We start from the raw sequence: 5,976 nt of genomic DNA, 5'->3' as shown, positions 1-5,976 counted from the left end.
CCAATTATTTTTCCTGTTCTCTTACGAAATCCAGTGACAAGATTAAGCCATTTCTATCAATCGGTTCTAAGGATAAGAGACAGAAGAATGTGGTTGCCATCTCTGGGCTGCTAACATTCAGAAGTATCATTTTGGCCCTGTGAGTCAAACCAGTGAGGTTTGGGGTGAATCTGACTGTCAAGGCCTAGAGTGTGGGAAAAAAAAAAGAAGAAGAAAAAGAAAAGAAAAGAAACCCCACCCAGCACTTTGAGCGATCTAGTAATTGGGATCTGCCCTCTTCTGAGCTGACTTGAACCCACAGTCACGTGACACAACCACGAAAAGGTGGTTAACAGCTCAGCAAGTGTGACTTGGGCTTGACAAGTATAAAGCGTGCTGGGTGGGGAACCGAGTTTAACCCTTGCACGGCCCTGCTGCTGCCGGCTCTCCAGCATTGGCAGCCAGGTCCGCATGCCCAGGCTGCAGTGGGACCCACCTCTGGCCAGAGCCGGGGGAGCCCCTCCGCAGATGTCACCCGATATCACCCGAGGGGGTGTTCCCCAGAGGGGCGAGGTTATGCAGTGTCTCCACCCACAGGAGGTGTCACTTTCGAATTCACAGGAAGGCTTTGTGTGGGCCAGATGTGACCCTGATAATGCTTCCCAGTCTGGAGCCTTAACCTTGACAAGAGAGGGAGCAGGAGAGCGCTTAACCATTGCTTCTCCAGTCCGCAGCTCCCTGGGCAACCTTTCCATCCCTCCCTCTGTGAAATATGCTTAATGGAGTTTGAATGTCTGAGCTAAAACAGAAGATGTCCCCAAAGGCTGGGGACCCCTGAGCTACTCCTAAACCCTCCTCCCGCTCCCTTCTAAACTGCTACCCCCTCCCAAATGGCTATCTTAATTGTAGCCCACCTTGTAGCCTAATGGTTAAGCCCCAGAAACACGTCAGAAAAAGGCGGAGTGGAATTCCGCCTTCACTAATAATATCTCTGTGGTCTCACGTTCCTTCTCATCTCAGATTTGGGCAATAAAAGCTTGGACCTTCTGCCTTGCAGGGGTGAGTAGGAGGATTATATAAGATGCTGCATACGAAGTGCCTGGCATGTTCCTAGTGTCCCATAAAGGTGAACTCCCCTGCTACTGTGCCTTTTGAGTCCCTTCTCTCCCACTCCCTGCCTGCTCTGCTCCAGCTTGTGGGGTGGGGTGGGTTTCTTCCTTTGTGATGGGAACAGTTTTGTTTTTCTGTGTTACAGTCTTGGTTCTGGGATTTGCACGCCAGTGGAGCTGGAATGGGGGAGGGAGATCTTGCTCACTTCTGAAATGCATGAACAGGGGCCACCCTCACGAACTATTTCTTTCCTAGCCCCCGCACTGGAATCCCATGGCTCTCACAGGCATCCACGGCTGTTCCAGCGCACACAGCTCTTTCCCTCAATTCACATAAGTCAACTGGGTGAACTGTTCTGTCAGCGCTCACTCTGAAAAATTGGTTCTCAATATTTGGAAGGAGGGAGAGGGAATAAGAAGAATGTTCCATGCCAGAGTCCTGGCTTAAGTGCTTCTAGTCCTCTGGCAAAAGCAGAAGGTGCAGAGCCCACCCAGCCTTGGGGAGACCCCTCCCTCCCACCATCTGTTTAAAATTAAAATACTGCCTTCTGCCAAAGAAGGGTTTGAGCTTCCCCACTGCTCGTCTGGGCTTCTGTCACAGACGGAGGTAGAAGAGGAGGAAGATGATGTGACAGCCAAGCCATCCTTCCATTCCAAGGAGAAAAGTCCAGATTCAAGCCCTGGGGTAGAGTTACAGGGCAGAGGCTGAGAGTCAGGAGACCGAGTTCCTGCCCTAGTTCTGTCCTTAGCTTTGTGAGCTGGGCTGGACTCTGTCTTCTGGGAAAAAGTAGATTTAAGCACAGGGTTCTCTACTCTGAAGCACCTACAAAGGACCTTTGCCAAACAATTAAATGTGAATTGAGCCAAACAACTAGATCTAACTACCACCTTTCAGGAAATATAGGGGATAGAGGAACATGTTAAGTGACACTCCATTGAAAGCCAACACATGAGCAGTTTTGCAGGGCAAATGACTTGATTTCTTCAACCAAAGAATGACAGGGTGAGAAGGGACCTTAAGTATTAGTGATTTGAGAGATTTATTAACCAGATGCAACGTGTGGACTATTTTTGGTTCCAATGCAAACAAACCAGCTGTAAGAATACATTTTTGAGACAATGGGAGATACATGTGACTAGTGTTTCGATATTTGATATTAAGAAAATATTGTTATTTTCTTTAAACATAACACTATCAATATAATTGTGTTAATAAGAAAGTCCTTTTTACCTCCAGGTAGTATTAAAGTATGCACAGGTATCGAAAGGATGGTATGACACAGAAACAATAAATATGGGATTTACTTCAAAATAATCTACTGGAGGAAGAGCGGACGGGGGAAGGATGATAAAGCAAGACCTATATTGTGTTGGTAATTACTGCAAACGGTCAATGGATTTATGGGGTTTGTGATAATATACTCTCTGATCTTGTATGTGTTTGGAATGGTTCGCCATGCAAAGTTAAAGGGTATGAGAGAATATGGGTTGTGGGGAGGGACCATTGCCTGGATCTGCCTCTTACTGGGCCAGTTAACTTCAGACTCAGTTTCTCCTTTTTTTTTTTTTTAAAGATTTTATTTATTTACCTGTCAGACAGAGATCACAAGTAGGTAGAGAGGTAGGCAGAGAGAGAGGAGGAAGCAGGTTCCCCACCGAGCAGAGAGCCTGATGTGGGGCTCAATCCCAGAACCCTGGGATCATGGCCTGAGCCGAAGGCAGAGGCATTAACACACTGAGCCACCCAGGCACCCCTCAGTTTCTCCTTGAAGACAAAAATAGCACCTATGTCATAGGATGGTTGAGGACACAAGGAAAGCACTCTGTATATGGTTAGCCCGTAGTAAGTGCCCTTTTTCATGTTAACTCTCATTATGAAGAAAATAAAAGGTGGGCACTAATTCGTCACTATGGTTCTTTCCTGTTGAAAGAATATCTGATTCCAGCCTGTTCCTATCATACCTTAGCCCACATTCCCCTCTTGGGAAACTCTAACTTCCTTGTGTGTGCACCTCCCTTTGCCCTGGGGCTTCTGGACCCTTGACCTGGGTGACCAGGTGTCAGTTCCATAAGGCATGTTGGATGGATTCCTAGATTGGCAGGTGCAGGTTTCTCATTTCCTCACCTGCTCACTCACTTCCTGGCTCTTTTTCTAGTAGCTTCCTGTTGCCTGAAAAGAGAACTCGAAGCTTCGGGCAGTGGGGGTGGAGAAGGTGAGTGAGCAAGCAGTCATATCTTCACTCCCAGACTTCTTCTCAAGCTCCAGACCCCTGGTGGGGAAGGGAAGGGTGAGGGGTCCAAAGGGGAGATGCTGTCTCCTCTGGGCTCTGTGTCCCTTGAAGCATGGGCAAGTCACTTGTCTACAAGGCACCCCAGTCTCCTCATTTGTAATATGAGGACAATAGTACTCATTTGTTTGTTAATACAGTGTGGTAATCAAAGTGCTGACTTCGGAGCTGGACTTTCGGGGTCGGAGTCCCAGCTGGCTCTGCTTTGTATTATCTGTGTGATCTTGGACCTCTCTGTGGCACGGTTTCCTTGCTGGTCAAATGGGAATAGTAATGGTACCTATGTCATAGGATTGTCATCAGGACTAAATTGAGTGACACAGGCGCGCAGACAATGCTCAGCCTGCGTTATTGCTATCTTTGTCTTTGCCATCAATCTGCACAAGGCACTTTGAGGGCTCACTCATGTGCCTGACACCTCACCTCAGGCCTGCTTTCAGACCTGCTCAATTCCTACCCTAGCCCTGGGGTCCTCCCTGAGGCGTTCAGGCCAGCCCTCTGTCCAGGGTCTGTGCCACAGACCTGGGTCACATGAGAGAGGAAACCCTGTGTCATGCCCTCCTGATTTCAGCTCTTTTCTTCACTCCAAGGCAATCCAGGGCTAAAATACTTCCAAAGGGGGAACCTGGGAGGTGATGGGACAGGGGAGGAAAAAGGAAAGTATTGGAGGATCCTATTTTGTGTGTGCAGTAAAAGAACTTGCCCAGTGACACCCATGACGGAGGTTCAGATAGGAATATCCTAGCTCCTCCTTAGTCTTGGCAAAGAAAACCGATGGCCCCACCCTGGCTACGCCCAAGCCTTCATTAGAGGCGCCTTGAGCCGGGAGCCTGTGGGTCAAGTAGGGGCCCATCATGTGGTGCCTGGAGCTCTTAGTTACTCTCCTTTTTGGAGTGGCAGCTTAACACCTCAAAGTTTTTGGCTCTGAATCGTTACTCAGCATTGGATGCAGCCCAATAAACATGCAAAATAAGGATGGAACTCAAGAAATGTGGAAAATAAAAGTGATGAGAAGAAGCAACAAGAGAGCAGAATCATGAATGCAATAGCCCCCTGGAAAATAGGCCCTTGGTCTGAGCTCGGTGAAGGGGGTTGATATCGGCATCCCCGGGCTGGGGTGGGGAGGGTGTCGCCCAGTTCTAAATATCATCTCTCAGAGCTACAGAGCTGGACCTTTGGTCGCTGAGCTCCTCTAAAACATCAGATCTACTTCCTGACTTGAGACCCCACGCTAATAAATATCCATTCCTACCCAACCCTTTCCTTCCTCCTCTGTACCCCAATCCAACTTCCCCAACTCTAATACTGCAGGCTGGGAAACTTGTAAAGACAAATAGCCCTTGTGCTCCCTCCTCTGGGGTAGATCTTGAGAAAGACCTGGAATAGAATGAGATTCATGGGGATTTCCAGGTGCTCAATCCCTCGAGCATGTTTGAACTGAGCTTGGCTGTTTCCACCTGCCTGCCAGGGAGTGGGCCAAGCCGCACCCGGTCGTGCCAAGTCCTGGGTCCAAAGTGTTTGTCACAGTGTCTCAGCAAATATGGCAGGCCAGCTTTAACTGAAACAACGTTGAAATGATTAACAATCGCAACACCAAAAGCCCAGAGATAGTGATGCGCCTTTTACATTAGTGTATCTTCCGAAGGGCAGGTAAAGAAAAAGCTTACTTCTTAGTCAAAAGAGAATGGGGTTTTGTAATAATTTGGGTGTCAGAATCTCAATATCAGCGGTCAGGTGTGTGTATGAATGGAGAGAGGGTGAGAGGGTGGCGAGGCGAAGTAGTTGAAGGAAATGGTTTTTCCTGCTTTGGACTTCATAATGACAAAGATAGGATTTGTTGAAAATGACAGGGCCCACTCTCCGTAATGAGAGCCATGTTAGACTTGGTGTACTTCAAATATATATGCAACAAACTACAAAGCAGGGGGTTTCAAACTGCTTCCCACTTTCCATAATATGTCTAATCAATACAACACTTCCTGCGTGTGGCTTTGCTCTTGATAGTGAAATGGGAATGTGAGGCCCCAGTACTTCTGGAAATGGAGAGGACACTGGTCCTTCTGAAAAGGAATGCTCCGCATTGAGTGGTGTCCCTGCAAAAAAGAGAAGTTAGAATCTGACAAGGGATTTATATCCTGAATACAGAGCCAACTCCTACAAGTCAATGTCAACAACAAAAACAACCTGATTCAAAAATGGGCAAAATACTTGAACAGACACCTCTCCAAAGAAGATATACAATTGGACAGTAAGTATATGAAAAGATTCTTGTCACTAATCATTAGGAAATTCAAGTCAAAACTCAGTGAGATACCACCACCCACCTGTCAAGATGGCTGCTGTCAAAAAACAGAAAATAGCTAGTGTTGGTGTGAATATGGAAAAGTAGAGCTCTTGTGCTGTTGGTGGGGGTGCAAACTGGTACAGCTGCTTCAAAAAATTAAAAATAGCATTTTTAAATGCAACTTAAATTATTATTTTACATATTTTATTTATTTAATAATTTTAATTATTACTAAACTATCACTTAAATTATTTTCAATATGATCCAGCAATCTCACTACTGGGATAGATCCAAAAGAACTGAAAGCAGGGTCTTT

The 5,976-nt window shown here is 46.7% G+C and overlaps 1 long non-coding RNA gene across 1 annotated transcript; it reads left to right on the top strand.

Annotated features, from left to right (window-relative positions):
- The first annotated feature begins 1,008 nt into the window (after positions 1-1,008).
- Positions 1,009-5,565, top strand: LOC122890112. The gene is made up of 3 exons (XR_006381060.1): positions 1,009-1,038; positions 3,245-3,301; positions 5,381-5,565. It is a non-coding gene; the product is annotated as an uncharacterized LOC122890112 (long non-coding RNA).
- The last annotated feature ends 411 nt before the right edge of the window (positions 5,566-5,976 follow it).

Source organism: Neovison vison, chromosome 11 (assembly GCF_020171115.1).
Source record: "Neovison vison isolate M4711 chromosome 11, ASM_NN_V1, whole genome shotgun sequence".
In the NCBI taxonomy this organism is placed as follows: Eukaryota; Metazoa; Chordata; class Mammalia; order Carnivora; family Mustelidae; genus Neogale; species Neogale vison.
The sequence above is the reverse complement of the archived record's forward strand: the minus strand, read 5'-3'. Positions and strand labels throughout refer to the sequence as shown.